The sequence below is a fragment of the Aedes albopictus genome, chromosome 3 (assembly GCF_035046485.1).
Source record: "Aedes albopictus strain Foshan chromosome 3, AalbF5, whole genome shotgun sequence".
Classification (NCBI taxonomy): Eukaryota; Metazoa; Arthropoda; class Insecta; order Diptera; family Culicidae; genus Aedes; species Aedes albopictus.
Window position 1 is genome coordinate 442,242,788 of NC_085138.1, and position 12,285 is coordinate 442,255,072.

Genomic DNA, 12,285 nt, shown 5'->3' on the forward strand with positions numbered 1-12,285 from the left:
TAGCTTTGTTTTGATGGTTAAAATAACAAAACAGTTTTAATTTTCGTGGATAGAATGACAGTTCAATCGACAGTTTGACCCGAACGAAAAAAAAACCCCATACAAACTCTTAATGCATTTTAAAAATAGTTTCCGCACTTCAAAATTTATGAAATTTTGGAGTTCGACTAATTTTTGGGTGGAGAATCCGATTACAAAATAATCCGGATACCCCTAAAGAACCCAATTCCCAGAAAAGCGGTGGAGAAGTTCTTGGGCATATTCTTGAGAAAATTCAGGGGGAAGTTTCTGAAATATGTACCGCACAGTCATACCTCGCTATAACGTAACTGCGTTTTTTTTCGTTACGTTATATCGAAGCAATTTTCATTCCAAATTTTGTTTCATTTGAATATTTTAAAAATAAAAATACCCCAAAAATTATGTTATTCACCCAACAGTGGTTTTCAGACAATGGCATATATTTCCCAAATAGAGCTCATACATAAGTAAAATTTATAGTATGCCTTTTTATATTCAACCTTGTAAACCAATATCGTATGTATCAGCCAAAATTCGTTTTCATGGCTACATCTAGAACAGGTCAAGCGTCAAACGTTATCTGTTGATGTGTTTATAAGTGAGAAATCTCCCTAGCATATAGCCATATAGCGCTGATGTGTGCCTCTTTTTATTTACTGCAGTAAAAAATGCAAAATTTTCAATACGACATTGCAGAAATTCCTCTTGGGAATTCCAAAAAATTGACACGGAAATTCACCCAGGTAGTGGCGTCGCGTAGCCTCACTTTTTAGCTGTACACTGACAGAAAAACTTGCAATTGCCGGGAATTTATGATCCAAAACGAAATAGAAATGAGTGAAAGCAGTTATTGAATTGTTCAAACAATTCAATAATTTACACTTGGTGCATAGGTACATAGTAGGGTGGCCCACACTTATATGAAAAACAAAAATCTCTAAAAATGCCAAGTCTTACGTCCTGAATAAGTTGTTTTGGACTCCCACAAACTACGTTTAAAATTTGAGCAAAATCGGTTAAGCCTAAGGGGGCGCTCAAAATGCTTGAAGTTTGTATGGGACAACTTGGCCAAATGTATGCAGATATTCTAAGTTTTCGAATTTTGCCGCTTGGTGGCGCTGTAAGCGTTCAATAAGCAAACCCTTTGGTATTATTGTAGGGGACTATATGCCAAAGAACTTTGTCGAAGACCGCGAAATGATCCGATGGCTGTGAAAAAAGTTATACCCTAGACAAAGTGAAGCAAAATATTGAGATTTCATTATTGATTTGATATTATTCCTTTACATGTAACAATAAAGTTTATCTTCACTTTTCCTAGGGTATAACTTTTTTCACAGACGTTGGATCACTTTGCGGTCTTCGACCAAGTTGTGTGGCATATAGTCACCTACAATAATACCGAAGGGTTTGATTATTGAACGCTTACAGCGCCACCTAGCGGTGAAATTCGAAAACTTAAAACTTCTGCATATATTTGGCTAAGTTTTCCCATACAAAGTGTTTTGAGTGCCCCCTTAGGCTCAACTGATTTTGCTCAAATTTTGAACGTAGCTTCTGGGAGTCCAAAACACCTGATTGAGGAAGTAAGACTTGGCATTTTTCGAATTTTTTGTTTTTCATATAAGTGTGGGCCACCTTAATAGGTAGATTTGAGGTTAGGGAATCGCCACTGCACCAAGGAGTTCCTGATGGACTTCCTGAGATTCTTCCAGTCATTCCTGTTAGGGTCCTTCCAAAAAATGTCAAAAAATTCAACTATTCCTGCTCAAAGAATATTTGCTAAGATTCACCCAGTGATTCCTGCGGGAGCTTACTCAGCACATTTTAATGGAATTTCATCATCAGATTCATCCAGAAGCACTCCTTCTGTGATTTCTCCAGAGGTTTCTCCAAAGATTCTTTGGAAGATTCCTTCTGAGATTATCCTAGGGATCTCACCAGTAATTCTTCAAAAAAAAATCATGCTAGGATTTCTGCAAGAATACTTGATGTAATTCCACAAGGAATTCCTTCAGAGATTTCTGGTTAAATTCTTCCAGGAATCCCTGTTTGAATTTCTGAAGGAATTCTTCCTGGGATGCCTCTAGAATATTTTAATGAATTTCTTCAGGAATTCCCTCTGAGATTTTTCCATGGATTCTTACTTTGATTTCTCTAGAAATTCCGGCTAGGTTTCCACTAGAATTCCTACAAACAATTATCCATGTGATTACTTCATGAATTCCTTTAGGAATTATATTAGAAATACTTTTGAATATTCCGGTAGTAATTCATCCGGGGATATTTCACGGAATTTTGCCAGGGGTTCCTAAAGGAATTCCATCAGAAATTTATCAAGAAATTTCTCTAGGGATTTCTACAAGAGTTCTTCTGGGATTTCATCATCCAGTGATGTCTCAAGAAATTCTTACATGGGTTTATCAAAGAATTTCGTAAGCGATTTTCTGCAGGGATTAAGCGGACTTTTTCCGGCGTTGTCACTTCCAGTATCACATGAAACCAAATTCTATTCCACTGCTTTAAAGTAACATTTTGATGATTAAATAGTCTTGTAGAGGTTTTGAGAACCGTAATAAAGCAATTCCTTTAAATTTCGGTTTATGATTGCTCTAGTCTATTTAACTATAAAATGTTACTTGGGGGTCATGTCGTTTGGAGTTTAAAGGCGGTGTTCCAGTAGGGCTAAAAAACATTTGTGATACGACTTTAACACCAAAAGCTCTCATAAAACTGCGAATGTGGTAGTATGGCGCTAAACTGGATAATAGGCTTGATTCCAGCAAGGACGCAATATCATATAGACTATTCTGTAAATCACGCTAATTATTTCAATAGAAACAAAGATAGAATCACAATAAAGTTACGTTATATCGAGGTAAAGGTATCATTATATGGATGTATGACTGTACAACACTGCTTTAAGTGATGCTGAAACATTGCAACATATATTTTAAAAGATTATTGGGGAAGCTTATGTTTTTCATAAAATAAATATCATTCGAATTATATTCTAGTCGAACTACTGAAGGAAATTTCCAATAGAATTTCTACAAAAAGTTGTGCTAGATTGAATACAGCAATCGTTTATGATGCTTGAAAACAATATCGATCTTATATCCTAATATCCTGCAACTAAATAGCAAAAATAATTATAAATAACCAGTTTTGAAGCTTGTCTTGAAGCTGACCTGTGATCCTATTATAAACAGTAATTATAGCAACACTAATGACAAAAGTCTATTAGTAGCAGTTTAGGTGCTTAGGCGAGGAACAGTCAACAATTCTACTATCAGCAGGTAGACACAGTCAGCAAAAAGCATGGTAAAATCTGAAATATTTTTTTTTGGTAAACTCAAATAAATTGTCAATTTGTTCTGGTAACAAAAATAAAACTGTTTGGAGCAAATCGAACGTCACATTTGAAGCAACTTCAATCCGTTTTTGAAACATACATGCATTTTCTGACAGGTTATGTTAAGCTGCTAGTACACAGGGTCAAATATTTGTCCAAAAAGAAACCAATGCTCAAACATCTTATTTGACTCGATCGAATTTTCATTAGTGTCAAACTGATGTTGTTTCTTGAGTTCTTTCCTTGTCAAATATTTGACCCTGTGTACTACTGGCCTTAGAAACACATGTAAAAATTTTTGTTTTTTTTTGTGGCAGGTCGGCCCTACGGAAATATTTGTTTTCCAATTAAATTTACAAAGTCATTTCTTTCCTGAGAACTTCCCGCGTGGCACTTTCAATGCCAACATCATGTAGATAACATACGCTCCCGAAATCAATTGGATTTAGTGGAAACTTTTGATGAAACTTGACTTTTTTTGCAAGAGGAAATCTTGTTTGGTGCTGCAGCTGGAACTTGAGAGTTTTGTTTAGGTTCTCGACGGCGGAACGGGGGGCTCTTCAATGGGTATTGTAGAAATCAATATATAATTGAGTTAGTTTTAAAAATTAATATTTTAGTTATAATATTTTATCAGTTTACCGAATAAACATGAATAGGGTGACAAAGGGTATTATCGGCAGGTTTGTTCTCTTCGTCATGAGGGGTTTTTGTCGGCCAAATTGCCTGAAACTTGGTCATAGAATTTAGCTTGATTGGAAAAGATTTGATGCCAATTTTGAATTAAATGAAAGTTTAAATAAAACATGATAAAAAAATCAAAAGAGTTGTCTGTCTGATTTGATTCACACAGTATGACACCTAAACAAATTATTGTATTGTATTTTTTATTGTTGCATCGTTGCATTAGTGCATCTTTTCATTGGTGCATCGCGGCATTGGCTGCATCATTGTATTGGTTCCATAAGATTGATAAACTAATGTACAGGTACTCTTCGATATAACGTACAAAAAAGTTTTCTCTTTGTACGTTATATCGAAGTGTACGTTATATCGAAGCAGAGAAAAATTTATTATTTTTTATGCTAATATTGATGATTTCGACGTGAAATTAACCCCAAATAATGATTTCGGTGAAATTCACAAAACCAATAATGAAAAACATGAGTTTTCACGAAAAAGTAATTTCATTTTTTGTGCTTCGATATAACGTACATTTTGCTTCGATATAACGTACACTAAATGTTTCCCCAATTTGCGCTAATTCTAGGATACAAGATTAATACTGCAAGAAAACATTGATTTGAGTAGTTCCGTAGCTTATCTGAGGGTTATTCCTGGGAAAAATTAAAATTTTCAATGTTGTACGTTGTATCGAAGCAAAATGTACGTTATATCGAATTCGCTATATTGAGGGTACGCTATATCGAGGGTACGTTATTTCGAAGAATATCTGTATTGCTGTATCAATCCTGTATAATGTTCTAGAAGTTTCTCTCATTCCATGGGTTAGAACCCTACAACAGTCATTCAAGAACCGTAATTGGATACATTTTAGTATACCTTTAGGCGCTTCTGAACAAGATGTCCAACGCTGAATGAAATGTTTCACCAAGTCTTTCACATACGCATTGATACACTAAGGAAGCTTCTAGAAATTGATTTGATTGGTTTGTCTTCATTTTAGAGACTTTCAGCCCTTGGCTGGTTCGTCTCTTCTTCTAGAAATGTTGCTTCTATAAGTTTCTATGATCTTCTTTAAAAAAAAAGTTATCAAAAGTATGAAAGTGGTTAGCCACATTGGGTCTGCTAGTTATGGTAGATTACACCAGGCCAGGGTTCCTGATTTCCACTTTTCATCTTCTTCCACACTCGAATACAGTCAGCAGCGAACGGTTGTCGCTTTAGTTTGTGTGTTTGCTTGTCAGCGACGACAGCAAACACCGGCGAACGGTGGGAAGCCATACATGGAATTTAAACATTCGTCCACAATCGCATCGCAAGCGATGGAGAGGTGATGCGATTCGTGAGTGAATTGCGCGTACGAATATTTGAAGTTTTCAAAAAATGTTTATTATTTTCTTTGCTAATCTAGCATTTCAACAACAATACACTAAAAACGTATGCATTACATGCAGAAATTCTCTTCTAGTTATGATAATAGCCGCTTCGATCGCTCACCAGCATTCGTCACCATTCGCCATTCATTCATTCGCTTGCGATCCAAACTGCGACGATCGGCCACGAATATCCATGTCAACCAGCTTGCGCATCGCTTCTCACTGGTGATGGGGTTGCGTGTTTGTTTATGACTATCCGTTTGCTGCATCATTCTCGATTCGCTTCAGCAAAGAGGAGTGAATATGAATGGAGTGAGGCGAATTTACCGATCCTTGCACCAGGCATACATTCCCTCAACGATTACTCTCAGAATTCTATCAAGAATTCCTTCAGGACTCCACTGAAGAGTTTTTGCGGGAGTTTTTTAGAGATACCCAAATGCATTTCTACCGATTTTTTACATGAATTTCTTCCGAGATTTTCACAAGGATTGTTCCGATTCTTGGCATGATTGCTCACGGAATTCCTCTATATAATCATTACGAGATTTCTCTAGGAATACATCTCAGGATACCCCTAAAACTATGTTGGTTTGAAGTCAGCCCCTAACTTAAAACATTGCCAATAAATCATTCTTCGTTCAACCCAGCTCATAATCAGACATGTCTTTACTAACAAGTTATACACGAATGGCTCATGCACAACATACCTATTGTTGGGAGTTGTCTAATATAACAAACTGTTTCAACGAAGTTTTCAAAATGGCCAGAAATGGTAGTTCCGGTCTACCGGATGGATCCTAAGTTCAAAACCCCTGAACAGCGTTCAATTACCCGTTACTGAAAAACTCCGAGGACGAGAGGACTATAGTTCGTGGGCGTTTGGAATGAAGTGCCAATAATGGAAGAAACGTGGTAAGCCTCGAAGGGTGCAGTGGTTGACGATAAAGTTTTTTGCAAGAATCTTAAGAGCGCGTTTCAGGACAGCGAAATGACTTGTAGGATAGGTTTCTTGCGGAAGCTCACAAGTATTTGGTTGGCAGCTAGCGAGTCGGTTGAAAAGTACGTGAATGGCATCATGTCCACAAGCCACGAACTAGCTGAAGTAAGATTCAAAGTCGATGATACGTGGCTAGCAAGCCACGTTTATCATAGGATTTGAAGCGGCGGGAATCAAGATAACTAAATCCTAAATCCTGTGGATCAGATGGTGCGTCGGTGAATAATTTCCCGAAGAAACCGCCGAAAAGGGAAAAATCCAAGTGCTCCAAGAACAACCGAATCGGAACATTTCGCGTTTGAATGCAACCAGAGACACAAATTCTTGAGAAATCGTATGGACCTTCTTAGCGAATTCTAGAAGAAATGCCTGGAGAAATCCCAGAATGAATTCCTAAAACAAAATCGTAAGAATAACTACCGGAGAAATTCCAGAAGGATCCCTGAAGCGTAGAAGGAATTGTCAGAAGTCTCAGGAGGATCTTCAGGGATTTATTCTGGGGATCCTTCTGGAATTATATCTTTAGTTCTTTGTGATTTTGTTCAGGAATTTCTTCTGGTACTCCTCCAGACTTAAGCTGGGAATCATTAAAAGAGCCCCTCTAAAGCTGCTCGAGATGTTCTTTTTACGATTTTCCGAGTCATTATTGTACTACTCCTCCTAAACTGCCCCCACTCGCATAACAGTCCCATTTGACTTTTCATCACTTTTGAGTTAACGTTATGAATAGTCATCATTTTTGATGTACTTCCAAAAACAACAATAAAAATTACGAATTTTTATGTCAATGTAATTGTAATTGCTCAGTCCACACCCAGGCCGACAACTGTCAGCCCATCTGCTTGTGGGCAGATGTGGACCTACTAAGCCTCCCCCGTTAACATGTCCTACACCGAATTAGCACACCGGGATCTTCCACAGGCAGGCGCTGGCGTTACCAGTCCCAACAAGTGTCAGATACATTAAATAGATGGGGTAGAGGATATAGGAAGATGTGGGAATAGGATGGGAAGAGGCAGAAAATGAAGAGATAGTAGAGAGGTTTCGATTTTGTTGCTGAAACGAGAAAAAGAAAGAATGATAAAGAACATTAGCGATATGTTCATAGATTTTGATTTGGTCGATAATTTCTCATCTATTTTGTTTCCATATCGTTGCATCGGTGATCATTTTCATCGCCTTTCTAGTTTTGTTAGAGCCATCTCGCGTTTTTTCGTCATGTCCTCTTTGCCGGTTGGCGACGTTCGGGATGTAAGTAGAAAAGCATGCATTTAATATGATTAGTACGACAGTAATTGTGATTGGTCAGTACTTCCAGCCCATTTGTCCGCAGTACATATCAGGCATCCCGTTTTAACAAGTCCTACACAGAATTAGAAACCCGGATCTTCCACAGACAGTCCTAACTAGTGTCAGATAAGTTCAATTGAGGATAGGAAGCGGCAAAATGAGAAGACAGTAGAGAAGGTTTGGTTCATTGGTAGCTGTGTTCATGTGTTGTCTGTCTGACATTGAAAAACTATTTTCCGTAAGTGTTTAACTCGTCACCCCATATTTAATACCGGAAAAATATCTGATCAGATGTATAGTTTGGCAATTCTATGTCCACATTGAAATGCTTTTGTTAATACATTGTTTATCAAGAAGGAATAATGTTGTTTACTGTTATAAAATAATTCAGTTAAAGGGCAGCTAATGTATTGTAGTCAAGAATAAACCTACAGAAAATGTCTCAATAAAAAAGTTAACTCTAGTTCAACTAACTACACAAACTGAAAAGTGTTATTATATTTTACCAATGATTTCATCCTAATCTTGACCCTAACATAGTTATGCGCTTAGTGTAAGTGGACGCCGCTTATGATTTGGTTGAACAATGACCAAAAATAATGTTGTTTCGACAATAGTCACATACTATGCCCTACGACATTGACGATTCTATTGTCTATGGCTCATCTATTTCGCGCCACCCAGCAGGGACTTGGTCTGATACCCAATTCAGCATCTACATTCCACGTAATGTACCGCACCTCTTTTGATTTGTGATATTCACGCGGAATATTGTTCTCTTCATTCGGATAGCGACTGTGTAACCCCCTTGGATTGAAAGCCTCCATCAAACATGAAGCGACTAATCGGATACTGAAGACTCTATACCAGATTTGGCTCAGAGACAGGTAATCAGTGATGTCAGTTTTTTCTCGTTTGTCAGAGACGATTGATACGTATTAAGACAAACTTTCCACTGCATCTGCCAGCAGTAATCGGTGGTCAATCAACATTCCGAGTCCCCTAATTTCACAAGGATGCCAAGGATCACCGCTCATGCTTTACAATACAGCTGGAAAAACTAGAACAACACCTGGCCACAATGATGCATAAAGCACTAAAGCGGACCGGAAGATTCGATGAGCCAGCCCCCACCAATTACGAATTTTTATGTCAATGTGTGAAAAAATACCAAGTTATGAGCGTCCCATATCAAAAGTACCCGCATAACAGTCCCATCATGGATTTTTGTGTTACGTTACACAACGTTTTTTACAGCTATATATTCATATGCAAAGCAATCTGTGAAAGTTTCGAGATGATCAAAATATTTTTCAAATTTTGGCGATTTTTCAAAGTTTTATATGGAAACAAGTTTTCAAACTTCAAATGCCGTTTTCTCAATTCCTATTTTTGCAAATGGGACTGTTATGCGAGTGGGGGCAGTAAAGTTCCTTCTGGCACATTTAAAGTTCATTTTAGAATTCTGGCATTCCTTTAAACATTTTATTTGGGATTCCTGAAGAAGTTCCTTCTCCTATTTTTCAAGAATTTCTTCTGGGGTGCCTCAAAAAGTTACTTGTGGGATTTGTCATGAGGAAGTTTCTTTTGAAATCTTAGAATGATCTACAGGAAGACCACAGAAAAAAATTACTGGAAGAACGCCATAAAAAATGAAAACAAATCTCAGAAAAAATCTTATAGAAAAAACGATCTTCTTGAGAAATAAATTCCTCCTGAGAGAATAATTTTCTGGGGGAATCCCAGACGACATATGTGAAGGAATTGCAGAGGGTTCTTGTAGAAAACCTTTTTGAAGTCCGTTTTTGCGTGACTCAAACTAGAATGATATTTTATTTAGCAATACATTAAATGGAAATGATGAAACTTACAGTTAGTTTTCTTCTTCGAGGGATAATCTGTTTATGCTCTAGGGAAGCGACGCCGAATGAGGTTATGTGCACTGTCTCTCAATTGTAGCTGGAATTATTTAAAACTGATTGAAATTTACCGACTAAGTAAAAATCGTACTATCTTACTAGTTTACAGAAGATTGGACATTGTCATTGTTCGGCATACAGTTTTGAAATACATTAATCATTATTTGTAATTTGTAATTTGTTGTTTTATTGTAAACGATAACCTTTTAGTTGTTACATTATTGCCAAGGAAACATAAACAATCAATTCATGTTGTTTAAAAATCATTGAAAAATACCGTTAACTCACAAGTACCACTGCTAGAGTGCAACATCTCAAAGCTAATGCCTATAATCTAACACTGTGTACCCTGTTAATGATTTATGCTTAACGTATTTAACTATTTTTTAAGAAATTGGGGATCTACTACAAATCTGTCGCACGAGGTAAACCAATCTTTTCTCTTCCTTGTTTACCAAAACAAACTCGTCGCTTCTGATGCTGACGTACTGCAGTTGTACAAAGGGCCTATTTCTCGTTTAACGTAACAGTTCTCTTTGAGAAATATTAGAAGGAATTTATTGGAGAAATTTGATAAAAAAAATAACCACAGGAAACCTAGAAGAGATTCCTACAAAACAGCAGCATGATCATGAAGAAAGTCAAGAGAAACTACTGAACGGATTCCAGGCGGATCTGCGATTATAGAAGAAACTCCTTGAGGGATCTCAAAAAACGCATTTTGAAGATTCTGAGAGACCTTCTGCAGAGGTGCCAAAAAAAGCAATATCCGGAAAAATCCAGAAAGAATTCCTAAAAAAAAACTCAGAAACAATTCCATCTAGAACTGATTGAGGTATTTCAGAGAGATCATCTGACCATTCAATGTCGTGATAAGGAAAGGTTTAAACACCAAACGTGGCCCGCGCAAAACGGCCTGAGGACCACTGCTCCCAATAGTGGATTCGAAAATCCCGTTGCTTTTCGGATCCCACAAGTTTTCATTCAGTTTCAAACCTGGTAGGTAGCTTCATAGCGTAAGGCGGATGAGTAGTTTGCAAGGCGGAAGAAACAATGAACGGAAGCTAAACCAACAACAGCTCAGCTACACAACCATTATCGAGTGCGGTAGAGGGTGGGTGAAGGGGTGTAAAAATCATCGCTCGAACAACAACGTTGTAGAAAGAGGAATGATGTTCGGTATTATAATAGTGTTCAGTAGAGGAGGAAAACCGAACCGAGTGAAGGTTTTCTACGACTATCGCGTGTTTATTTTTAATCAAACAACAACAACACACTACTTACCCGATTGCACGGCAGCTGCAGTTTTATTACAATTTCTGCTTCCTTTATCAATGCCGCGCGGCTATACAGTCGACGAGCAAATGCTGTGCTGCACTCGACTGCCGATGACTTGTTTTTGTTTAGCCTTATCAAAATGCACGCAGATAAGACCGCAAACAAAATGTAAATATTTTAAATTTATTTCCTTTTCAAGCCGCCGAGGATCGACGTTTTTGATCTCGTTCCACCGTACTAGCACCTTTTTCACTCACTCCACCGTCGAAGACGAACGGCAGCACTGGCACTGGCTGGGAAACTGGTTCAGGACTATTTGCACCAACGACGAAACGACGTTGTTTTTGTTCGCTCACTTGTACGGTCTGCTGCGCTGCTACGAACGAACGGCAAATAAAAATTCATTCATGAAAATTAGATGACGATAACCTTGCGACAGGGCGGCGATGATGAAATTCTATCTTGACTTCGTCGTCGTTGTCGTGGTGATTGGACCAACCCCCCTAATGTTGATATTCTTCTTTTGCGACTGCAATGTTCTTCTTCGGCTAAAACCAACACCTTCTCATCCACTGAAAGTGCCGTCCAAAGCAAAACAACACCGACGAAAAGCTGCGTATTTTTATTCCTTTTGCGATTCACGTCTTGCGGAATAAAAATTGCCTTCTTGCTGTTTTTCCGCACTTTTTTGGTTTTCTTCGTACTGCCAAGAGTGCCTCTTTTCTGTCTTCTCAAGATACACCGTACACACACATGCAGCGCAAAACCCACACAAAGTGCACACTGCCCCACCAACACAAGCGCAAATTCACAGGAATTGTTTCATCATCAAGAAATTTCAGCCCCGTCTCGCAAGAAAATTTGCCCGACCCGTAGCGAAAATTGCACTTTTTGTCGCCTACAAACACCCCAACGGGACTTTTTCCGCACGAAAACCGATCACCACAACTCGGCGCACCTTTTGTGACACAATTCGACACCGAATTCAGCTTGGAAAACGTGAAAAACTTCCAAAATATCTGCACCTAGCTCAAACACCGTGCATCACGAACCGATCGACCAAACTCGAGTCTGGGCTGGGTGGAGGATTGATGACTGCAAAAGTGCGAGCGAGCGAGTGCCCCTCCTGTCACCCTCCTGTTCCGCGCACCAACAAACAAGCAGCAGCCGAAACGGGACCGACGAATCACGAACGAAAAACGAAACGGGGGAGAAAGATGGCCGCCCGAAGTTTCGTCGTTTGTCGATCATCGACGTGTGGATCATGTGGACCACGATGTGGAAGGTTTGTGAAAAGGGTGGGGACCAGGGGTCCTCCAATAGCAATCCAGTTACAAGATTGACTTTGTTTAAATAATTCTA

General features: G+C 38.4%; 1 protein-coding gene and 1 long non-coding RNA gene across 3 annotated transcripts in view; one reads left to right on the top strand and one right to left on the bottom strand.

The window, feature by feature from the left end:
* Positions 1–12,025, bottom strand: part of LOC109425964 (la-related protein Larp4B) — a 92,463-nt gene extending 80,438 nt beyond the window's left edge. The window contains exons 1-2 of one of the 2 annotated variants that reach the window (XM_062856615.1): positions 11,882–12,025; positions 10,930–11,299 (exon numbers count right to left, since the gene is read on the bottom strand). The gene's annotated coding sequence lies outside the window, so the exon portion shown is untranslated. The remainder of the gene's footprint in view (positions 1–10,929; positions 11,300–11,881) is intronic. The other variant, XM_062856616.1, reaches the window with a different exon arrangement.
* LOC134289900 (uncharacterized) lies at positions 7,223–8,861 on the top strand. The gene is made up of 2 exons (XR_009998738.1): positions 7,223–7,687; positions 7,746–8,861. It is a non-coding gene; the product is annotated as an uncharacterized LOC134289900 (long non-coding RNA).
* Positions 12,026–12,285: the final 260 nt, after the last annotated feature.